Consider the following 26,106-nt stretch of genomic DNA (forward strand, 5'->3'; position numbering starts at 1 on the left):
CATTGATATGAATCCACCATGGGTGTACATGTGTTCCCCATCCTGAACCCCCTCCCACTTCCCTCCCCATACCATCCCTCTGGGTCATCCCAGTGCACCAACTCCAAGCATCCTGTATCATGCATCAAACCTGGACTGGTGATTTGTTTCACATATGATAATATACATGTTTCAAAGCCATTCTCCCAAATCATCCCATCCTCGCCTTTTCCCACAGAGTCCAAAAGACTGTTCTATACATCTGTGTCTCTTTTGCTGTCTCACATACAGGGTTATCATTATCATCTTTCTGAGACTATTAAATAAAGTCTTTTTGAACTGGTTTGTAATAGAGAGACAACCATATTTTCATGAAAAACTTTCTTACTGATAGCTAGAAGCATTAAGGTAAGATATGAAATTTTTAGGTAGATGCTTTTTAATTTTTTTTTTTTTACTCTGAGTGTTCAACTATTTTGGGAAAAGACATACTAACTTCTGATGTAGTTTAAAAAAGGAGAAAAAAAAATTTAATCTTAAGTGATTCAAATCCAGCTCAGAATGTTTAAGGCTAATACAGAGTTAACTTTTCATAGTCTCCAAACCTTTAGAGAGACTGTTAACATTAAAATACCACTGATGCAGATTAAACTAAATCAGACACATAGTAATCTTTCTTTTGCCAAGAAGTCTAAGGATAGAGACATTCTTTTCAGGTGAGAATATTTTTTTTTGTGGAGTCACCAAACTTCCAGAAAACCCCAAATGCTCACTGGATTTATAGAATAACCTGCCTTAAGAAAGGTTATCTGTGGGCCCTGGTTTCACTAAGAAAACAAAGCAGAAACTGACAGAGATACTGACAGCTGTCAAATATATGATGTCTTCTGAAATTCAAAATTTGTTATTTGATATTTTAGATGTGTAATTTATAATGGCATTCGTATTGTGAATTCTTAATCTTGAATTTTATCTTTCCCTTTCTTTGAAAAATCCAAGATTTCTTCTTCCACTTGAATTACTTAAACCACATGGACAACTCTCTTCATTTTTAATAAGCTGGAATTTCTAATTAGTTTTATCTATAGGCATAAGTTTAAAATTAAAACCCTTTTAAACATATAATTGATTTATATTTAGGGACTAAACAAAGTGAATAAGGAGAGTGAAAAAGTTGGCTTAAAGCTCAACATTCAGAAAACAAAGATCATGGCATCCGGTCCCATCACTTCATGACAAATAGATGGGGAAACAGTGGAAACAGTGTCAGACTTTATTTATTTGGGCTCCAAAATTACTGCAGATGGAAACTGCAGCCATGAAATTAAAAGACGGTTGCTCTTTGTAGGAAAGTTACGATCAACCTAGATAGCATATTGAAAAGCAGAGACATTACTTTGCCAACAAAGGTCCATCTAGTCAAGGCTATGGTTTTTCCAGTAGTCATGTATGGATGTGAGAGTTGGACTATAAAGAAAGCTGAGTGCCGCAGGATTTATGCTTTTGAACTGTGGTGTTGGAGAAGACTCTTGAGAGTCCCTTGGACTGCAAGGAGATCCAACCAGGCCATTCTGAAGGAGATCAACCCTGGGATTTCTTTGGAAGGAATGATGCTAAAGCTGAAGCTCCAGTACTTTGGCCACCTCATGTGAAGAGTTGACACATTGGAAAAGACTCTGATGCTGGGAGGGATTGGGGGCAGGAAGAGAAGGAGATGACAGAGGACGAGATGGCTGGATGGCATCACCAACTCAATGGACATGAGTTTGGGTGAACTCTGGGAGTTGGTGATGGACAGGGAGGCCTGGAGTGCTGCAATTCATGGAATCGCAAAGATTCGGATGCGACTGAGTGACTGAACTAAACTGAACTGAAGCATTTTGTTTAAAAATGGCCATTTGAATTACGAAGTAACTTTTTTTCTTGTTTTGAATTTTTATTAGAAGTGTAATTTTTTACCATGTCACAGAACAGACGTATGACTTCAATTTCACAACTTATAGAGTTGGTTTTACATACTTTTGACAGTCAATTCATATTTCTGACATAATCATTTCTTTTTCCATTGAGAAGTTGTATGTAGTTGGGTTATGTACTCTTTCCAAGATAAGTCACTGTAATCTTACCCTTCTGCAGGACAATTTTTTCTTGTTTCATTTTTTAAAATATATATATTTAAATTTTAATTGGAGGTTAATTACTTTATTAACCTTTATTACTTTATTAACCAGTATTGTATTGGTTTTGCCATACATTAACATGAATCCACCAGAGGTATACACAAGTTCCCCATCCTGAAACCCCCTCTCACCTCCTTCCCCATACCATCACTCTGGGAAGTCCCAGTGCATCAGCTCCAATCATCCAGTATCATGCATTGAACCTGGACTGATGATTTATTTCATATATGATATTATACGTGTTTCAATGCAATTCTCCCAAATCATCCCACCATCTCCCTCACCCACAGAGTCCAAAAGACTGTTCTATACTTCTGTGTCTCTTTTGCTGTCTCGCATACAGGGTTATCGTTACCATCTTTCTAAATTTCATATATATGTGTTAGTATACTGTATTGCTGTTTTTCTTTCTGGCTTACTTCACTCTGTATAATCGGCTCCAGTTTCATCCACCTCATTGAACTGATTCAAATGTATTCTTTTTAATGGCTGAGTAATACTCCATTGTGTATATGTACCACTGCTTTCTTATCCATTCATCTGCTGATGGACATCTAGGTTGCTTCCATGTCCTGGCTATTATAAACAGTGCTGCGATGAACATTGGGGTACATGTGTCTCTTTCATTTCTGGTTTCCTCAGTGTGTACGCCCAGCAGTGGGATTGCTGGGTCATAAGGCAGTTCTATTTGCAATTTTTTAAGGAATCTCCACACTGTTCTCCATAGTGGCTGTACTAGTTTGCATTCCCACCAACAGTGTAGGAGGGTTCCCTTTTCTCCACATTCTCTCCAGCATTTATTGCTTGTAGATTTTTGGATTGCAGCCATTCTGACTGGTGTGAAATGGTACCTCATTGTGGTTTTGATTTGCATTTCCCTGATAATGAGTGATGTTGAGCATCTTCTCATGGGTTTGTTAGCCATCTGTATGTCTTCTTTGAAGAAATGTCTGTTTAGTTCTTTGGCCCATTTTTTGATTGGGTCGTTTATTTTTCTGGAATTGAGCTGCAGAAGCTGCTTGTATATTTTTGAGATTAGTTGTTTGTCAGTTGCTTCATTTGCTATTATTTTCTCCCATTCTGAAGTCTGTCTTTTCACCTTGCTTATAGTTTCCTTTCTTGTGCAGACGCTTTTAATATTAATTGTCCCATTTGTTTGTTTTTGCTTTTATTTCCAGTATTCTGGGAGGTGGGTCATAGAGGATCCTGCTGTGATTTATGTCAGAGAGTGTTTTGCCTATGTTCTCCTCTAGGAACTTTATAGTTTATGGTCTTATATTTAGATCTTTAACCATTTTGAGTTGATTTTTGTGTATGGTGTTAGAAAGTGTTCAAGTTTTATTCATTTACAAGTGGTTGACCAGTTTTCCCAGAACCACTTGTTAAAGAGATTGTTTTTTCTCCATTGTATATTTTTGTCTCCTTTAACAAAGATAAGGTGTACATAGGTGCGTGGATTTGTCTCTGGGCTTTCCATTTTGTTCCATTGATCTATATTTCTGTCTTTGTGCCAGTACCATACTGTCTTGATGACTGTATTTGTAGTAGAGCCTGAAGTCAGGCAAGTTGATTCCTCCAGTTCCATTCTTCTTTCTCAAGATTGCTTTGGCTATTTGAGTTTTTTTTGTATTTCCATGCAAATTGTGAAACTATTTGTTCTAGCTCTGTGAAAAATACCGTTGGTAGCTTGATAGGGATTGGATTGAATCTATAGATTGCTTTGGGTAGTATACTCATTTTCACTATATTGATTCTTCCAATTCATGAACATGGTATATTTCTCCATCTGTGTGTGTCCTCTTTGATTTCTTTCACCAGTATTTTATAGTTTTCTATATATAGGTCTTTTGTTTCTTTAGGTAGAAATATTTCTAAGCATTTTATTCTTTTCATTGCAATGGTGAATGGAACTGTTTCCTTAATTTCTCTTTTTATTTTCTCATTATTAGTGTATAGGAATGCAAGGGATTTCTGTGTGTTGATTTTATATCCTGCAACTTTACTATATTCATTGATTAGCTCTAGTAATTTTCTGGTGGAGTCTTTAGGGTTTTCTATGTAAAGGATCATGTCATCTGCAAACAGTGAGAGTTTTACTTCTTTTCCAATTTGGATTCCTTTTATTTCTTTTTCTGCTCTGATTGCTGTGGCCAAAACTTCCAGAACTATGTTGAATAGTAGTGGTGAAAGTGGGCACCCTTGTCTTGTTCCTGACTTTAGGGGAAATGCTTTCAATTTTTTGCCATTGAGGATAATGTTTGCTGTGGGTTTGTCATATATAGCTTTTATTGTGTTGAAGTATGTTCCTTCTATTCCTGCTTTCTGGAGAGTTTTTTTGTCATAAATGGATGTTGAATTTTGTCAAAGGCTTTCTCTGCATCTATTGAGATAATCATATAGCTTTTATTTTTCAATTTGTTAATATAGTGTATTACATTGATTGATTTGTGGATATTGAAGAATCCTTGCATCCCTGGCATAAAGCCCGCTTGGTCAAACTGTATGATCTTTTTAATGTGTTGTTGGATTCTGATTGCTAGAATTTTGTTAAGGATTTTTGCATCTATGTTCATCAGTGATATTGGCCTGTAGTTTTATTTTTTTGTGGCATCTTTGTCAGGTTTTGGTATTAGGGTGATGGTGGCCTCATAGAATGGGTTTGGAAGTTTACCTTCCTCTGCAATTTTCTGGAAGTGTTTGAGTAGGATAGGTGTTAGCTCTTCTCTAAGATTTGGTAGAATTCAGCTGTGAAGCCATCTAGACCTGGGCTTTTGTTTGCTGGAAGATTTCTGATTACAGTTTCAATTTCTATGCTTGTGATGGGTCTGTTAAGATTTTCTATTTCTTCCTGGTTCAGTTTTGGAAAGTTGTAATTTTCTAAGAATTTTTCCATTTCTTCCATATTGTTTGTTTTATTGGCATATAATTTCTGATAGTAGTCTCTTATGACCCTTTGTATTTCTGGGTTGTCTGTTGTGATCTCTCCATTTTCATTTCTAATTTTATTGATTTCATCCTTCTCCCTTTATTTCTTGATGAGTGTGGCTAATGCTTTGTCAATTTTATTTATCCTTGCAAATAACCAGCTTTTGGCTTTGTTGATTTTTGCTATGGTCTCTTTTGTTTCTTTTGCATGTATTTCTGCCTTAATTTTTAATATTTCTTTCTTTCTACTAACTCTGGGGTTCTTCATTTCTTCCTTTTCTAGTTGCTTTAGGTGTAGAGTTAGGTTATTCATTTGACATTTTTCTTGTTTCTTGAGGTATCCCTGTATTGCTATGAACTTTCCCCTTAGCACTGCTTTTACAGTGTCTTATAGGTTTTGGGTTGTTTTGTTTTCATTTTCATTCGTTTCTATGCATATTTTGATTTCTTTTTTGATTTCTTCTGTGATTTGTTGATTATTCAGCAGCGTGTTGTTCAGCTTCCATGTGTTGGAATTTTTAATAGTTTTTCTCCTGTAATTGAGATCTAATCTTACTGCATTGTGGTCAGAAAAGATGCTTGGAATGATTTCAAGTTTTCTGTAGTTACCAAGGCTAGATTTATAACCCAGGATGTGATCTATCCTGGAGAAGGTTCCACGTGCGATTGAGAAAAAAGGTGAAATTCATTGTTTTGGGGTGAAATGTCCTATAGATATCAATTAGGTTTAACTGGTCTATTTTATCATTTAAAGTTTATGTTTCCTTCTTAATTTTCTGTTAAGTTGATCTATCCATAGGTGTGAGTTGGGTATTAAAGTCTCCCACTACTATTGTGTTATTGTTAATTTCCCTTTTCATACTTGTTAGCATTCGTCTTACATATTGCGGTGCTCCTGTGTTGGGTGCATATATATTTTATAGCTTCTTCTTGGATTGATCCTTTGATCATTATGTAGTGTCCTTCTTTGTCTCTTTTCACAGCCTTTGTTTTAAAGTCTATTTTATTTGATATGAGTATTGCTACTCCTGCTTTCTTTTCGTCTCTATTTGCATGGAATATCTTTTTCCAGCCCTTCACTTTCAGTCGTATGTGTCCCCTTTTTTGAGGTGGGTCTCTTGCAGACAACATATATAGGGGTCTTGTTTCTGTATCCATTCAGCCAGTCTTTGTCTTTTGGTTGGGGTATTCAACCCATTTACATTTAAGGTAATTATTGATAAGTATGATCCCATTGACATTTACTTTATTGTTTTGGGTTCGAGTTTATATATCCTTTTTGTGTTTCCTGTCTAGAGAAGATCCTTTAGCATTTGTTGGACAGCTGGTTTGGTGGTGCTGAATTCTCTCAGCTTTTGCTTGTCTGTAAAGCTTTTGAATTCACCTTCATATTTGAATGAGATCCTTGCTGGGTGCAGTAATCTGGGCTGTAGGTTATTTTCTTTCATCACTTTAAGTATGTGTTGCCATTCCCTCCTGGCCTGCCTGAAGAGTTTCTATTGAAATATCAGCTGTTATCCTTATGGGAATCCCTTTGTGTGTTATTTGTTGTTTTTCCCTTACTGCTTTTAATATTTGTTCTTTGTGTTTGATCTTTGTTACTTTGATTAATATGTGGCTTGGGGTATTTTGCCTTGGGTTTATCCTGTTTGGGACTCTCTGGGTTTCTTGGACTTGGGTGATGATTTCCTTCCCCATTTTAGGGAAGTTTTCAACTATTATCTCCTCAAGTATTTTCTCATGGTCTTTTTGTCTTCTTCTTCTGGGACTCCTATGATTTGAATGTTGGGGCATTTAACCCTGTCCTGGAGGTCTCTGAGATTTTCCTCATTTCCTTTAATTGTTTTTTTTCCCCCTCTGATTCATTTATTTCTACCATTCTATCTTCTACTTAACTAATCCTATCTTCTGCCTCTGTTATTCAACCCTTTGTTGCCTCCAGAGTGTTTTTGATCTTATTCATTGCATTATTCATTACATACTGACTCTTTTTTATTTCTTCTAGGTCCTTGTTAAACCTTCCTTGCATTTTCTCAATCCTTGTCTCCAGGTTATTTATCTGTGATTCCATTTTGATTTCAAGATTTTGGATCATTTTCACTATCATTATTCGGAATTCTTTCTCAGGTAGATTCCCTATCTCTTCATCTTTTGTTTGGTTTGGTGGGCATTAATCTTGTTCTTTTACCTGCTGGGTATTTTTCTGTCTCTTCATCTTGTTTATATTGCTGAGTTTGGGGTGGCCTTTCTGTATTCTGGCAGTTTGTGGATTTCTCTTTATTGTGGAGTTTCCTCGCTGTGGGTGAGGTTGTACAGGTGGCTTGTCAAGGTTTCTTGGTTAGGGAAGCTTGTGTTGGTGTTCTGGTAGGTGGAGCTGTAGTTCTTCTCTCTTGAATGCACTGAAGTGTCCAGTAATGAGTTATGAGATGTCAATGGTTTTGGAGTAACTTCGGGCAGCTTGTATATTGGAGCTCAGGGCTGTGTTCCTGTGTTGCTGGAGAATTTGTATGGTATGTCTTGCTCTGGGACTTGTTGGCCCTTGGGTGGTGCTTGCTTTCAGTGTAGATATAGAGGAGTTTGATGAGCTCCTGTCAATTAATGTTCCCTAGAGTCAGGAGTTCTCTGGTATTCTCAGGGTTTGGACTTAAGCCTCCTGCTTCTGGTTTTCAGTCTTATTTTCACAGTAGTCTCCAGACTTCTCCTTCTATATAGCACTGTTGATAAAACATCTAGATTAAAGATGAAAAGTTTCTCCACAGTGAGGGACACCCAGAGAGGTTCATAGGGTTACATGGAGAAGAGAAAAGGGAGGGAGTTAGAGGTGACCCAAATGAGATGAGGTGGAATCAATAAAGGAGTGATTAACGGCTAGCTTGCTCTCTCCTTTAATGAAGTAACTTTTGGAAAAGAGAAACTGCTAAGAAGAATTGCAGCTCAATTGGCCAATAGCTGAATTATATAATGTCTTCTTCAAAAAAATGGGCCATCAAAGAAAAACTGAAAGTTGCTCAGCTGTGTCTGACTCTTTGCAAACCTATGGACTACACAATCCATGAAGTTCTCCAGGCCAGAAAACTGGAGTGGGTAGCTGTTCCCTTCTCAAGGGGATCTTCCCAACCCAGGGATCGAACCTAGGTCTCCCACATTGCAGGTGGATTTTTCACCAGCTGAGCCACAAGGGAAGCCCAAGAATACTGGAGTGGGAAGCCTATCCATTCTCCAGAGGATCTTCCTGATCCAGGAATTGAACTGAGGTCTCCTGAATTGCAGGCGGTTTCTTTACCAACTGAGCTATCAGGGAAGCCCAACGAAGAAAAATTTAATCCTATTTTACAATTTGTAATGGTAATAAAATATTTTACATAATATTATTCAATGCTTAGAAATACACATTTTAGACAATATTTGATTATTCTAACCATAATCACCTTTGCATTTTAATTTTATGTCCTTACTCCTTACAGCTTATTCAAAACCTAAAGAAATGACATTTTTTATAGCAAGGTTAACATTTAGTAGTTCAAAGGATAGAGGTTATGTTTACAAATGCACTACTGAAATTCTATTTTAAAAGTATTTCCTCTCATAGTTTCAAAAGAAAAAAGAAAAAGAGTTTTGTTATAAATGTCAGAATGGAAAAAAGAATACTCTACATTTTATTCATACCACAGTGGTGAAACCTTATATTGATAGATTGCCAGACACTTCAGTTGTGTCCAATTCTGTGTGACCCCATAGATGGCAGCCCACCAAGCTCCCCCATCCCTGGGATTCTCCAAGCAAGAACACTGGAGTGGGTTTCCATTTCCTTCTCCAATGTATGAAAGTGAAAAGTGAAAGGGAAGTCGCCCAGCTGTGTCTGACTCTTAGCCACCCCATGGACTGCAGCATACCAGGCTCCCCCATCCATGGGATTTTCCAGGCAAGAATTGATAGATTGAGGGAAAGTTTTTTTAATCATATTGAAATGTGGAAAGTAAGACTCAATGCAGCAGAAAAGTAACCACAGGATAATAGTGTTTTGCATTTTTCTAAGCCTCTGCTGAATATTTGCTTCAGTTCCTTTCTTAATATTCAAAACTGATGCATGCTGATTGAAAATACAGTGTCTTCCCAGGCAGTCACACTTGAAAATACTAAATTCCATTTCTTATCATATTGTTAAATTCTTCTGAGTGAATTCCAAGTCCGGCTTGATTGAATACACTCTCCAGTGTACTGTCATTGCAGCACTTTAATTTAAAAAAAAAGGAAAAACTAGAGAACTAAGTTGTAATATACGTCCTTTCATACTTTTGCAGACATTTTGAGAAAATCTATGCTTTGTATCTGGTGTCTTTTCAGAGACACATCTTGGACTGTCTGATGCTGACAAGGTTAAGCGACAGCCAAGACTTTATTATTAAATAATTTTTACGCATTTGACTTGTCAAAGAACTCTGCTTCCGAGTAATCACAATTATATTTTCTCTTTATCAGTTCATATTATTCACACACAAAAACACTTTGCAAACTAACAAATAATCTTGATAAATTAATCCAATTGGTGATTTTCTATGTATATTGTAAAGGTTACTATCTCAAAGAAGTTAAACTTTTAAAATCTGGTGATACAATATTCTATCTAAATACTACACTTCAGCTATTCCATATCTTAATTAAGCTTTGCCTTCATAGCTCTTCTTTGGGCTGCCATTCCTCACCCTTCTCCTAAAATGTTATACTAAAACTACCTGGCTTCCAATTTTTTGTGGAAAGCAGTTTGTTCTGACCAACAACAAAAAGTAGTTAAAATTTTAGTTTATCATATGAAACCACACACTTTTAAAAAATATTTTTAAATTTTGCAATACCATTCTAGAAACTGGGGTGAGCTTGAGTCATTATACAGCAGGAGCTGAGAAAGAAATAAAAGAAAGTGACCAGTTAAGCTCAGCAGATACAAGGATAGCCAGGCTAGCATGTGAGCTAGGTAGTTGAGATCAAGTAATGCTACTACCTGAAAAATTCTTGTGCTAGTTTTCTGCTTCACGTTTTTACTTCTGACTTAGTCTCTACCTACATCCAACAGCAGTTCAGTTCAAATAGCCACCTTTTCTTACAGTATTGTGAATTACTTGGTCTCAGTAATTTACTGTCCTTCTGTTAAAACAAAGATAAAATTATTTATTCTCTATTTAAAGATGTTAGACTTAACAAGTTAGTAGTGATGAAAAGTGCTTAATATTGCTATTATGTATATACATATATGAACTGAAGTGAATACAGACATCTATAAAAAATGCAGCAGCTATGACATTACTGCCTCAGAGACATGTTATATTTCCAAGCTGCTCATGGAGATTTAGGCACTGGATCCCATTAACTGGGTGTCACACAGCTAAATCCTAGTGAACAACTTGGAAAGTGTAAATGATGTTAACTATAGAATTAATTCATTATTTGACTCTATTTAAAGAGACAAATCACTAAACAATAATAAGGCTTTTTTGATTTTCTCCAATTTGAAAAGTTTTATGATAATATATTAATCAGCAAGTATTTGAAGAATTCCTAGGCCTTTACCACGGTAGCATAAACTTAGCAAGAGAAATAATTGTTCATTAAATATTAATGCAAATAAAGTATTTGGATTAGCACATATTTGATAAAAATTATACTGTGTGCTACTACCAATTTTGCTCAATTATCCTTATATTTTTTACATTCACAGAAATTATTTTTCTAAGACTGCAAGGACATTTACAGTGCATGCATGCATGGTAAGTCACTTCAGTCGTGTTCAACTCTTTGCAACCCTATGGACTGTAACCTGCCAAGCTTCTATATCCATGGGACTCTCCAGGCTAGAATACTGGAGTGGGTTGCTATGCCCTCCTCCAGGGGATCTTCCCCACCCAGGGATTAAACTTACATCTCTTATGTCTCCTGCATTGGCAGGCAGGTTCTTTATCACTAGAGCCACCTGGGACTCCCATTTACAGTAGGAACATATAAATACAACTGAAATTGTGTAGTGGTAATAAGAAAAAAAACTTTAAAATACTTCAGTATAAAACTTTAAAATGGAACAAGGGAAAATACATGGCTGTAATCTTGTAAGAAGGCTCCAAACCATAAAGCTGATTATTCTCCTTATATTATTCCCCAAAACAATAGTAACACTTTTCTAGAACTAGATAAGTTGATTTTTAAACTTCACTTGACCCAATGACCTCACTTCTGGAAATATGCATGAATGATGTCTGTGCAATGTTATTTATTACATCACTCTTTACCATTTTAAGATTGTAGTTAAATCCTTGTATCCATCTATTAGGGACTGTATATAACAAATAGGATAGATACTATGAAACTGCTTATATCTACATAAAAAAACTTTGAAACACACATAAGAAAACATAGTGATTGCTTAGAGAGACAAGGATAAGCAGAATAAATGGGGACTGTTAATGGAAGTAAGGTTTCTAGGTGTGTACCTTGTTTCATGGTTTTGATTTTTTGAACCATTCAAATACACTATTTATTTAAACACCAAGAAACTAAATTATAAGACATTAAACACCTGAAAAAAGGGAAAGTTGCAGAATATATAATCTACTAAATGATGTAAATGGTAGTCCTGACAATATGGTAGAAATGTTTCAAAAACATATTTGATTTAAACATAATTTGAATTAATCTGTTGAGTTCAGTCTTCCATTCTGTTGTTTTCCTCTATTTCTTTGCATTGGTCACTGAAGAAGGCTTTCTTATCTCTTCTTGCCATTCTTTGGAACTCTGCATTCAGATGCTTATATCTTTCCTTTTCTCCTTTGCTTTTCACCTCTCTTCTTTTCACAGCTATTTGTAAGGCCTCCCCAGAGAGCCATTTTGCTTTTTTGCATTTCTTTTCCATGGGGATGGTCTTGATCCCTGTCTCCTGTACAATATCACAAATCTCATTCCATAGTTCATCAGGCACTCTATCTATCAGATCTAGACCCTTAAATCTATTTCTCATTTCTACTGTATAATCATAAGGGATTTGATTGAGGTCATACCTGAATGGTCTAGCGGTTTTCCCTACTTTCTTCAATTTAAGTCTGAATTTGGTAATAAGGAGTTCATGATCTGAGCCACAGTCAGCTCCTGGTCTTGTTTTTGTTGACTGTATAGAGCTTCTCCATCTTTGGCTGCAAAGAATATAATCAATCTGATTTCAATGTTGACCATCTGGTGGTGTCCATGTGTAGAGTCTTCTCTTGTGTTGTTGGAAGAGGGTGTTTGCTATGACCAGTGCATTTTCTTGGCAAAACTCTATTAGTCTTTGCCCTGCTTCATTCTGCATTCCAAGGCCAAATTTGCCTGTTACTCCAGGTGTTTCTTGACTTCCTACTTTTGCATTCCAGTCCCCTATAATGAAGAGGACATCTTTTTTGGGTGTTAGTTCTAAAATATCTTGTAGGTCTTCATAAAACCGTTCAACTTCAGTTTCTTCAGCGTTACTGGTTGGGACAAAGACTTGGGTAACTTGCATAAAGAAATAGAGGAAAACAACAGAATGGGAAAGACTAGAGATCTCTTCAAGAAAATTAGAGATACCAAGGGAACATTTCATGCAAAGATGGGCTCAATAAAGGACAGAAATGGTCTGGACCTAACAGAAGCAGAGGATATTAAGAAGAGGTGCCAAGAATACACGGAAGAACTGTACAAAAAAGATCTTCACAACCCAGATAATCCTGATGATGTGATCACTAATCTAGAGCCAGACATCTTGGAGTGTGAAGTCAAGTGGGCCTTAGAAAGCATCACTACGAACAAAGCTAGTGGAAGTGATGGAATTCCAGTTGAGCTATTTCAAATTCTGAAAGATGATGCTGTGAAAGTGCTGCACTTAATATGCCAGTAAATTTGGAAAACTCAGCAGTGGCCACAGGACTGGAAACAGTCAGTTTTCATTCCAATCCCAAACAAAGGCAATGCCAAAGAATGCTCAAACTACCTCACAATTGCACTCATCTCACACACTAGTAAAGTAATGCTCAAAATTCTCCAAGCCAGGCTTCAGCAATACGTGAACCATGAACTCCCTGATGTTCAAGCTGGTTTTAGAAAAGGTAGAGGAACCAGAGATCAAATTGCCAACATCTGCTGGATCATGGTTCCAAATAGGAAAAGGAGTACGTCAAGGCTGTATATTGTCACCCTGCTTATTTAACTTATACGCAGAGTACATAATGAGAAACGCTGGACTGGAAGAAACACAAGCTGGAATCAAGATTGCAGGGAGAAATATCAATAACCTCAGATATGCAGATGACACCACCCTTATGGCAGAAAGCGAAGAGGAGCTAAAAAGCCTCTTGATGAAAGTGGAAGAGGAGAGTGAAAAAGTTGGCTTAAAGCTCAACATTCAGAAAACGAAGATCGGTCTGCGTGCGTGAGTGGGAGGTGGCAGGCCTCAGCCTCTGGCCTTCTCGTCTGACTGTTCCAGCTCCACGTCTCCAGCCATGAACCGGTTTAGTACCCGGTTAATGGGAGCCACCGCAACCCCGCCGCCTGCGCTGCCGAAAGCCGCAGCAATGAAAACCTGGACAAAATTGATATGTCTTTGGATGATATCATCAAATTGAATCGAAAGGAAGGAAAGAAGCAGAATTTCCCGAGATTAAATAGAAGACTTCAGCAAAGTGGTGCCAGGCAATTCAGGATGAGAGTAAGATGGGGTATTGAACAAAATTCTGGTTTTGGTAAGAATAGTCTGAGCCGTAGAGGAAGAGTGATGCCTGGGAAGAGACGTCCTTATGGAGTTATCACTGGCCTTGCAGCTAGGAAAGCAACTGGAATTCGAAAAGGAATTAGTCCTATGAATCGACCGCCTCTAAGTGACAAGAATATAGAACGATATTTTCCAGCATTAAAAAGGAAGGCAAACCTTCTGAGACAAAATGAAGTGCAGAGAAAACCAGTTGCCGCTCTCAAGAGACCTAACCAGTTAAATAGAAAAAATAACATTTCAAATAATTTTACCAGGAGTGGAAATAAATTAAGTCATCAGAAAGACACTCATCAGGCAACTTTTCTTTTCAGAAGAGGCCTGAAGGTTCAGGCCCAGTTGAACTCAGAACAACTGCTAGACGATGTAGTAGCAAAGAGAACTCGTCAATGGCGAACTTCCACCACAAATGGAGGAATTTTGACTGTATCCATTGATAATCCAGGAGCGGTGCAGTGCCCAGTAACTCAGAAACCACGATTAATTCGTACTGCTGTGCCCTCATTCTTGACAAAACGGGATCAATCTGATGTAAAGAAAGTTCCTAAAGGTGTCCCCCTACAATTTAACATAAACAGTGTTGGAAAACAGACTGGGATGACTTTGAATGAGCGATTTGGGATCCTGAAGGAACAAAGAGCCACTCTCACTTTCAACAAAGGAGGAAGCTGCTTTGTAACCGTGGGATAGATCCCATGTCAAAGGAACTTTTCAGTGATGACTCTTAAAAATTTAATTGCTTGAAGAGCTCATCACAGAAATTCAAGAAACTTTATTTCAAAATATTCACAAGGCTAAATAACTCATTTTTATTTTTGAAGTTTTTTTTTAAACATGTATAAATACTGCCGTGAAAGAATAACAGGGAATATACCTATATGTTCTTAAAGATTTCATGGTTGGCCCAGACAGAACAATTCTCTATTTGACTTTTTTGATTCCTCATGCAGCAGAAAGAATGTGGAAAGATAGAAATTGATTATTTTACGATAGTGGTATTTAGGATCCCATCACCTTTGCCCATTTTTTACACCTTCCCATTGTAAATCTTGATCTTCAAGATTTGAAATAGCTCCCTTTGTTGCTGTCACTTATACTTTAATAGTGTTGGTGTAATAAGTGCAGTTGACTTTTCTTCATTAGGGATATAAAAAATTATTAGAATTTCAGTTTGGGAGTTTAAGATTTATGGGGATATCTGGAACTTCGTTCATTTTTCAAATAACATTAGTTTAATCCTCCAGAGTTGTAAATCTTTAATGCTGAACTTTCTTAAAATAAGAAATGTGACTCCGGGCATTAGCTTCTGTTTAAAATGTTGGTGTTTAAAGGCTGTAAATGGGTGTTTACAGAGTTATCTGATAGAGCCTAATTGGAGGAAAGTGCAGAGTAAAAATCTGGTAATTTGTGTGGAGAGAAAGTAGCAGGTGTAAGATGGTAACTGAGATGAAGACTTTAAAACCTAGGTCATAGATATACTGTTTGGATTTAGTGTAGTTTTGAGTCTAGTGTACACAAAGTATTCTTCAGATGATATTTAGAATAATTATAATTAAAATGGATTGAGTTCCATAGATATTTTGATAGGAAAATTAGCCATAAAGTTTTGGACTTCTTATTTGGAAAAGTTAAATTTTAAGTTTACTAAGTTGAACAGTATACATACAGCTCTTAAAAAAATGTATATGTCCCAAGATAAAAAGTATAAAATTATAATAGAGTTAACATTATTATGACCTTGTTCTGTACCTTTGCTTCTGATTTCTTGTGTAAAGTTCAGGCATTTGTGGTGAGAAAAGGATTGCCCCTCCTCATACTCTGGAGGGTTAGGAGGCGTTAATTTGTTGTGCCAAGCTAGTGCTGAAAGTCCTCAGATGGTTGTAAACTTTAAGTTATGACATAATACCAAAACGCAGCAAAATATTAAAACTGCAGGTTACGAGTTTGGTCATTTTGAAGCTTAACTTTTTGATTTGCTGTAATGTTAAAACCTCTAAGTAGGTGTTAGTTTTCCCTTCAGTGTGTTATTTGTGTTGATTTTCCCTGTTAAAACACAAAACATTGTTATGGCTCCTACCTGCGTTGCAGGGTATACTAGACTTCATTGTTGTTTCACATGGTCCTTTGGTTACTTGGTTATGCTAGCCACGGAAAGCTATCAATAAGAGTTTCATGCTTATACCAAAGAATTAAATCTGATTCTTAATATCTGGTATTTTGCTTGTAAGTCTACAGATAAGGGATTATTCGAAGCCAGTCATACAATTTGAAAGTAAACTCCAGTCTCTCTGTAGGCCAAGGACTCATTGCAAAACATTTTTGCAAGTATGAATACTTAGATTTGATTCATGAACAATACATTTTAGACTGGTTTAGAATTATTAATAACTTATTTTAAAACAAAGGAAAAGCGACTGAGCACGAGTTTGCTGTCTTTAGAGCAGTTTGTGAAAATATGGTATAAAGATGTTTTCATTTTCTTGTTCTTTTAAATATTATTGTACAGAGCTATTATTAATGCCTTCTTTTTAAATCTTAAAAAATCCTTCCAAATATTGATATTAAGTGCATCAAACAAAATGTCTTTAGTATATTAAACTTTTGCTCTTCATGAAAAAAAAAAAAAGAAAGAAAGAAAACGAAGATCATGGCATCCGGTTCCATCACTTCATGGGAAATAGATGGGGAAACAGTTGAGACAGTGTTAAACTTTATTTTTGGGGGCTCCAAAATCACTGCAGATGGTGACTGCACCCATGAAATTAAAAGACGCTTACTCCTTGGAAGAAAAGTTATGACCAACCTAGATAGTATATTCAAAAGCAGAGACATTACTTTGCCGACTAAGTTCCGTCTAGTCAAGGCTAATGGTTTTTCCAGTGGTCACGTATGGATGTGAGCGTTGGACTGTGAAGAAGGCTGAACACCAAAGAATTGATGCTTTTGAACTGTGGTGTTGAAGAAGACACCTGAGAGTCCCTTGGACTGCAAGGAGATCCAACCAGTCCATTCTGAAGGAGATCAACCCTGGGATTTCTTTGGAAGGAATGATGCTAAAGCTGAAACTCCAGTCCTTTGGCCACCTCATGCGAAGAGTTGACTCATTGGAAAAGACTCTGATGCTGGGAGGGATTGGGGGCAGGAGGAGAAGGGGACGACAGAGGATGAGATGGCTGGATGGCATCACGGACTCGATGGACGTGAGTCTGAGTGAACTCCGGGAGATGGTGATGGACAGGGAGACCTGGCGTGCTGCGATTCATGGGGTCGCAAAGAGTCGGACACGACTGAGCTACTGCACTGAACTGAACTGTTGAGTTCGGTCATCATTCATTTTTGCTCCTTATATCTTGATTCTGGTTTTCAGAGAAATTACAGAGAAGACCTCTTCTTTTCACCTAAACAGCATACCATACCATAGTGCATATTGCAATTGGTTTTGATGACTATCAAAGATAGTACCAAATGATGGAAAATTTTTTAGCATGTGAATATAAGCAGATCTTTACTGAGTGACAGTAAGAGACAGCAATAGACTAAATGATTGAGTTTTGTATAAAAATGTCACTCTGGCTCCTGTTCGCAAGGTGCTAACAGTCTCAATTTACTCAAAACACATATTGCCTTTCTTCTATGGGAAAAAAAAAAGCAACAACTGCCTTTTTTTTTTTTTTCCTATGGTTATTGCAGGCTGAAAGTGTAACAGAATTCAGAAGGGAGAGAATAAAGAATTTAGCAACCATAGCTTTACTTAGATTAAGGTTACTCAATTTGTGGGAATTGTATTCAAAAGATTAAAATGATTAATCTAGCTCAGTATATGGCCTGCAGTTGAAGACACCTGGCTCACAGCTTGCTATAAGTTTGATACATGAGGTTCTTCGGCATTTACTGCCACAAAGTTTGAAGGGAACAGACTGTAAAGAAGACACAGCAATAACCTTTAGGCAATAATTTCTCTCACATTTTCTGCCAAGCTGGAAAGATATGTCATTCATATTTCTTAATTGGATTCATTTCCAAACAAATACAGACTTTCTGTGAAAGTTTCTAAACAGCTGTACACATGGAATTAATAACAATACAAAGTACTTATTGAACCAAGTTGTGAATGAACAACTCAAACAGAAATGAGAAAGAAATCCAAGAACAAAAAAGTGATTAAAGTATGAGAGCAGTTTTTAGATATGTTTCTCTAAAATAGATATGAATTACAAGGTAGTAGTTTCCTTGATGTGGCCAATATGGCTTGGTGTTAAGCTTTTAGGAGCACGCAGATCCTTATGTATTTGCAATGATTAAATACAAGAGGGCATTTGGAGCTTCATTGGACAAACACAGCCTGCTCAGTTGAATTTGGCATTCCTAAGAACATTTTCAGAATTGTGCGTGTGCTTTTAACATGGATAAGGTTCTAGCTAGTGCCCCAAAGGAAGAAAAATATGAGCAAATTCAAACATGATGTTTCAGCTTTGCTTTTTGGTTTAAATGGCCAACTACATTTTTATTTAAATAAGGGGTTTTAATATTTACTAAAAGCAAAATCAAAATAAAGATGCATTATATCACAATCATTTATCTTATTAGTTCTATGTGTCATACCTTAGAAACACACTTACTAAGAACTTAATTATATTTAGAATTAAGTCTAAATCCACCTAAATTTGTTCCTGTGCTCAATTTTGGATCACATACCTTCATAGCATAAAATGTAATTTTTCACTAGTTTCATTAGTGTCACTCAGAAAATGCTAGTTCAACGAGGAAAAATAAATAAATCCTTAGGATCAATGAGACAGCATAAGTTTTATTAATTTTTTCTTAAACATCTGTGTTTTAGGACTGATATAATTGACTATAAATAAAATGTATTTAACTATGAATATATAATATAAAATATATGTTTAAATATGCATTCATATGCAAATATCATACACGTATATATAAAGAAAGAAAGAGAGCACAAGCAAAATAAAGATTCATGTCTAGAAATTCTGTGTAGTTCTACTTAACACTCTTTTAGCTAATAGAATCTTAATCTATAACTTGTATATTAACAGTGTCAATTCTGCTAAATAATAAATTTTTCTCACGAATATACACTATCATTATAGAAGTAAAAGGCTTAGGAAGAAGTAAAAAGAAAATTTGTTAGCGTTGGGGGAACTGTTTAGTGAAATGTATTTCTTTACTTTTTCCCTGAGGACTTTTTAAATTTTGCTTTCTAATCTGAGAGGAGAAAATAAATAAAATTAAAGGCAGATTGAAATAACATTATCAATATTTTACACCTTCTTATTAATTAAAATATTATCACAAGATGAACATCTCTGTCTAATAGTGATCGGCTTGTGTTTGGCAGATCTATTAAGTTTAATTCCCATGTTAATTCCAACTTCACTCAAATTTTCATCTAAACTACACACACACACAGACACTGCCCTGGGCCCTCTCAGCTATATGTAAGCGTAGTTGCTCATTCAATCTTCTCAGATAGTCTCTGTGAGATCAAGGAGATGTAATATCTTCAAAGTGCCGTGTTATCTTAGCTCAAAATAGTGAATATATATATATAATTCAGAATGGATCTCTACTTCTTCCATATGTGAATCAGGTAATGTTCCCCTGGTTATATTAAACTTGGATAAAGATTGATCTAGCAAGTGACTTCTATTGTTGAACATATGAAAAATTTAAATTCACCTTGTATATATAAGGAAAATTCCTTGTTCTTGATGCCCACTGTGATCAAGCAGTGACTTGTTGGTGACTATTTCTGTTATTTGTAAATTTATAAGTTTTAATTGTTGCATTGCTTTCAAGAATTTGCCAACAATGTAAAACACGTTAGCTTTTTTTTTTTCCCAACAAAAATATGCTTAATGGTTGCATAAAATCATTCAATGATCCTCTTTGTCCAGGAAATTGAATAGTCAAAAGCAAATCTGAGTCAACACTGTTGCCATTTGAAGAAAATTTCCAAGATTTTCTAGGGAACAGGGAGATTTCCCAATGTAGAAATATCTGGCTTGTCAATATCCAAAAGCAATTTCTCAATGTGTACAAATTTAATTACTAGGAAGCACAAAGTGACTACTGTTGAAGTGCAGGGCACAAGTTTTAAATGGCACAACTTTTAATATTATGGATCTTTTAATTTTCAAACTTCAATATGAGGAACTGACAAGTAATAACTCGATTAGGATTTCTCATGGTTTTAAACTTTGAATTGGACTTAATTTGACTTCCCTGGTGGCTCAGACAGTAAAGCGTCTGCCTACAATGCAGGAGACCCGGGTTCAATCCCTGGGTTGGGAAGATCCCCTGGAGAAGGAAATGGCAATCCACTCCAGGACTATTGCCTGGAAAATCCCATGGACAGAGGAGCCTGGTAGGCTAGAGTCCATGGGGTCGCAAAGAGACGGACACGACTGAACGACTTCACTTCACGTCACTTCATAGAGACCACTACATGAAAAAGAAGTTACTTCTAGATGAGAAATACTGCAAACACTGCCACACTATTTCCAGAATGAAATCTTTTTTATTTTTATCAAATACAAAGTAAAAGCATAACTTTAGGGGGGATACATACTTCTAGACAACAATCTAAAATATTCTGAAATAAATAAATTGTTATTGGAGAATAAAAGCATATCATGTATTAAGAATTGAATTCTGAAGACATAGTACAACACTTCATAAAAGTAACCAGAGAACAAAAAGTCAATCAAAGAAGCAAAGATATAAAATACAGAGAAAGCCTGACAAGTAGTGGATATTGGGGGAGCAAATGCATTAGCTTTTAACAAAACATTAATGGCAACCTAGGTATTTCTGTGGCAAAAATGCCATGGGGGTATGAGGATTGAAAAGATATAAATTGAATGACTTTCAAGTACAGAAATTTAGGATTTGACCTTGCATTTTCTTTAGAATGAGATCTCCCACAGAATTCTGTTGTTAATCTATGCTCACTAGGTGAAACAAAATGTTACCATATACACTGTAATGAAAATGTTTTCTTCTTGAAAAAAGTACTTTTAATGTATTTGTGTTGATAATAATGTATATGTGTTTTTGTGTGTATGCCATTGCAAGCAATTAAAACAAAGGAATTTTTAATTTTTAATCTCTTGATTTTAGCAATTATTGTGATACTCTCTCCAGGCATATTTTTTAAAGCAGTAATTACTTTTTTTTTTTTCTTTCTAAAGCGAGGAAGTACTCATGAAGGCACAGCACATTGTCTTGATGAATTCTGTTGGCAAAATCAAACTGGTCTGAATTAGTGTAATGCTGAATTACTAGCGGCTAAGAAAATTGGAAAGTATGATCATCCAGTTTGCAGACAGCTGAGTAATGGAGATGATAGAGCAGTTGGAAGTTAGGAGTCTCAAATTGTCTCTGGGTATAAAATGAGAAAGAAATAAGACTTATCTCTGAAGCAGGAGATAGATGGGCGCCAGATTAGACACTTACAGCCAGCCTCCTCTTTACACCTCCTGATAGAAATAACAGCTCAGTTCAGTTCAGTTCAGTTCAGTCGCTCAGTCGGGTCCGACTCTTTGCGACCCCATGAATCACAGTACACCAGGCCTCCCTGTCCATCACCAACTCCCGGAGTTCACTCAGACTCACGTCCATCGAGTCAGTGATGCTATTCAGCCATCTCATCCTGGGTCGTCCCCTTCTCCTCCTGCCCCCAATCCCTCCCAGCATCAAAGTCTTTTCCAATGAGTCAACTCTTCACATGAGGTGACCAAAGGACTGGAGTTTCAGCTTTAGCATCATTCCTTCCAAAGAAATCCCAGGGTTGATCTCCTTCAGAATGGACTGGTTGGATCTCCTTGCAGTCCAAGGGTCTCTCAAGAGTCTTCTCCAACACCACAGTTCAAAAGCATCAATTCTTCGGCACTCAGCCCTTTCACAGTCCAACTCTCACATCCATACATGATCACAGGAAAAACCATAGCCTTGACTAGACAGACATTAGTCGGCAAAGTAATGTCTCTGCTTTTGAACATGCTATCTAGGTTGGTCATAACTTTTCTTCCAAGGAATAAGTGTCTTTGAATTTCATGGCTGCAGTCACCATCTGCAGTGATTTTGGAGCCCCAAAAATAAAGTCTGACACCGTTTCTACTGTTTCCCCATCTATTTCCCATGAAGTGATGGAACCGGATGCCATGATCTTCGTTTTCTGAATGTTGAGCTTTAGCCAACTTTTTCACTCTCCTCTTTCACTTTCCTCAAGAGGCTTTTTAGTTCCTCTTCACTTTCTGCCATATGGGTGGTGTCGTCTGCATATCTGAGGTTATTGATATTTCTCCCGGCAATCTTGATTCCAGCTTGTGTTTCTTCCAGTCCAGCGTTTCTCATGATATGCTCTGCGTATAAGTTAAATAAGCAGGGTGACAATATACAGCCTTGACATACTCCTTTTCCTATTTGGAACCAGTCTGTTGTTCCATGTCCAGTTCTAACTGTTGCTTCCTGACCTGCATACAGATTTCTCAAGGGGCAGGTCAGGTGGTCTGGTATTCCCATCTCTTTCAGAATCTTCCAGTTTATTGTGATCCACACAGTCAAAGGCTTTGGCATAGTCAATAAAGTAGAAATAGATGTTTTTCTGGAACTCTCTTGCTTTTTCCATGATCCAGCGGGTGTTGGAAATTTGATCTCTGGTTCCTCTGCCTTTTCTAAAACCAGCTTGAACATCAGGAAGTTCACGGTTCACGTATTGCTGAAGCCTGGCTTGGAGAATTTTGAGCATTACTTTACTAGCATGTGAGATGAGTGCAATTGTGCAGTAGTTTGAGCATTCTTTGGCATTGCCTTTCTTTGCGATTGGAATGAAAACTGACCTTTTTCAGTCCTGTGGCCACTGCTGAGTTTTCCAAATTTTTTGACATATTGAGTGCAGCACTTTCACAGCTTCATCTCTCAGGATTTGAAATAGCTCAACTGGAATTCCATCACCTCCACTAGCTTTGTTTGTGGTGATGCTTTCTAAGGCCCACTTGACTTCACATTGCAAGATGTCTGGCTCTAGATGAGTGATCACACCATTGTGATTATCCGGGTTGTGAAGATCTTTTTTGTACAGTTCTTCTGTGTATTCTTACCATCTCTTCTTAATAGCTTCTGCTTCTGTTAGGTCCAGACCATTTTTGTCCTTTATTGAGTCCATCTTTGCATGAAATATTCCCTTGGTATCTCTAATTTTCTTGAAGAGATCTCTAGTCTTTCCTGTTCTGTTCTTTTCCTCTGTTTCTTTACATTGTGTGCTGAAGAAGGCTTTCTTATCTCTTCTTGCTATTCTTTGGAACTCTACTTTCAGATGCTTATATATTTCCTTTTCTCCTTGGCTTTTTGCTTCTCTTCTTTTCACAGCTACTTGTAAGGCCTCCCCAGACAGCCATGTTGCTTTTTTGCATTTCTTTTCCATGGGTAAAGAAATAACAAGAACAAGGTAAATAGTAAGCTTTTGCCTCTGGTGGACACTTTAAGATAAGATAACAGCAATGGCAAGGGCCAAGAGAGGAGCTGAGCCCTGGGCAAATGAACGATAAAGAGGCCACATATTTCTCATTCTCAAGGTCAAGGAGACCTTCGCAACTACACATGTGCAAAAATTTCAAAAAGGGAGGGGGCTCCATTGCATAGAAAGTGATGTCGACCTACCCATAAGCCTGTTCACTAGACTCTATCTGGCTAAAAATTGCCCTTGCACACTGGGGAGGACCCTGAATAAAGCCAAATACAGACTCAGAGAAGGGAAAACAAAATGATTGACCAGAGGAAACCAGAGGAAATTGTGCAATATAAATGCTTCAGACTACCATGAGGGTGTGACTCTGTGTGGTTGGGTCTGCTTGTGTCTATTCACACGTACTCTTTTTCTTTTTAATAAACACTTTACTTGTTTCACTATTTTCTGTCTCTTTGTAAAAATTCATTTCTACAAAGCTGATGGGCCAGGGCCTTGTCACTAGCCACTGCCGTGGCTTGACTTCAGTCTCTGACCAGGGAACCAAAATCTTGTTTCAACCTCCTGCAGGCCGAGACCATCTGAAATCACTTCCACAGTCTGAAAGTCTATTGCTTTAGAAGGAAAAGAGAAACAAGGGAGCTACTATTCAAATGTACCTTGATACCCTCAAAGTTACATATAAGCAATTAAATTGAGTTACACATGCATATCATAGGGCCTCAGAGGATTTTTTAAACAAGGGATGATGATTCAAATTGAAATTTTTATTTTAAATACCTACTTCCAATAGATTCAATAATGATTGCTAAATTTATCCCTGTTTATGTATTTATTACAAATATTTTTCAAACAAAAGGTTTGACAAAATGTTTTTGTCCATTTTTTCAGTTATTTAAACCAGTATATGTGGGATGTTAACCAAAACACTACGATGAGTATTTTGAAGAGCAAAATATAAATAAGTGGAAAAGAATAAAGCTTCATGAATAAAAATTTCAAACATAATTTATGTTTAATAAAAACAAGGATATTTAGGACAAAAATAAGGCATGAGTGTAAGCAAATGTTTATTAAATGACATACCAATAATAGCCTAACTAAATGAGGAATGCAAACATTTTAATGTTTTGGACCAAAATGAGTTTTAAAATTTTTAGAGTTAATCACTTTCATATCACCATATATTTGTCCTACAAATGCTGATGGACTTCCCAGGTAGCTGAAATGGTAAAGAATCTGCCTGCAATGCAGGAGACCTGGGTTCGCTCCCTGGGTATGGAAGGTTCCCTGGAGAAGGGCATGGCAACCCACTCCAGTGTTCTTGCCTGGAGAATTCCATGGACAGAGGAGCCTGGTGGGCTACAGTCCATGGGGTTCACAAAGAGTCAGATACGACTGAGCAACTAACACACACACACACACACACACACACACACACACACACACAAATGCTGAGACACTGGAAAATTGAGTTGCTTTCTCTGATAAATCAGAGGATATCCTATGCCCCCTTTTGGCATCACTAGACACAGCATGCTTGGTGGCAATCTGCAACTAATTTTCCAAGGCTACTGCTTTCCATACAGAAGTATCCCTAAAGAATCTACAGTTGAAGGGCTGGGCACACATTAATGAGCTTCTAGAAGGGACAGTGGTCAGGCGCAAAATCATAGGAAATGCCCGCGCCTATTTGCTTTGCACAGTGCTGGGGAGATGTCTTTGTCCCAAGCATACGTGCAGTTTCACTGAGGAAATTCTTACTACCACTGTGGGACCCATTTGTCTGAGTCTTAAATGATCTATTCAAACATGGCCCAATTCGTATTGATATGGTAATAACTTTCTTCTTTAGTTCAAACAGTATATAGCATCTCATAATTAAAATGTTTTCTTTTTGCTATAATAGTTACCTGGTTTAAAATGTGCAAATTATGCTGAAAAAGAAAAACAGTGAAATGATACCTAGTCATTAAAGCACAATTTCAAATAGATTCTTCTTCTCACTCTTCAAAATGTGAAGATGAATACCTAGGCACTTGGCACGCAAGAGTCGCATTTCTCCATATCTATAGAGATCACTACTATCTCCATTTGTACTCCTTAGAAAAAGACTGCGGAGAAGGCAATGGCACCCCACTCCAGTACTCTTGTCTGGAAAATCCCATGGATGGAGGAACCTGATGGGGTACAGTCCATGGAGTCGCTAAGAGTTGGACACGACTGAGCGACTTCACTTTCACTTTTCACTTTCATGCATTGGAGAAGGAAATGGCAACCCACTCCAGCGTTCTTGCCTGGAGAATCCCAGGGATGGGGAAACTGGTGGGCTGTCGTCTATGGGGTCGCACAGAGTTGGACATGACTGAAGCGACTTAGCAGCAGCAGCAGCAGCAGAGAAAGACCGATGTTTTCAGTGCATTACCTTGTCAGGTCCTGAAGGATATAAATTACATTTCCTTGCCTGCTGTCATATTGGGCAATTACATAACCACATCAACCTACCTAGATTCGGGAATAATCATGTATAGAGCTGAAAAATGCAAAGATAGACATATCTGACAACAGAGAAGACAAGAAGTCTGAGAACAAATCTATACCAGCAACCTAATCTGGGAGTTTGAATGAAATATGCAAACAGTTGTAGGGATGTACTTCACACGCTTCTGCTATCACTGTTGGATTCATAACTCTGCAGCCTTCTAAACTGAATTCCTGTTTTAAGAACTAGAAATCCCTGAACCACTTAATCGACTGTAGAAAATAAA

General features: G+C 37.1%; 1 protein-coding gene and 1 pseudogene across 2 annotated transcripts in view; one reads left to right on the plus strand and one right to left on the minus strand.

Moving 5' to 3' along the window:
• Positions 1-26,106, minus strand: part of LOC108634446 (protocadherin-11 X-linked) — a gene marked incomplete at its 5' end in the record, with an annotated part of 732,405 nt that overhangs the window by 495,985 nt on the left and 210,314 nt on the right. The window lies entirely within an intron of this gene.
• On the plus strand, positions 13,507-14,801 carry LOC102186008 (annotated as a pseudogene). Its single transcript, XR_001297613.2, has one exon. The product of XR_001297613.2 is annotated as a UAP56-interacting factor pseudogene (transcript).

This window comes from Capra hircus, assembly GCF_001704415.2.
Source record: "Capra hircus breed San Clemente chromosome X unlocalized genomic scaffold, ASM170441v1, whole genome shotgun sequence".
In the NCBI taxonomy this organism is placed as follows: Eukaryota; Metazoa; Chordata; class Mammalia; order Artiodactyla; family Bovidae; genus Capra; species Capra hircus.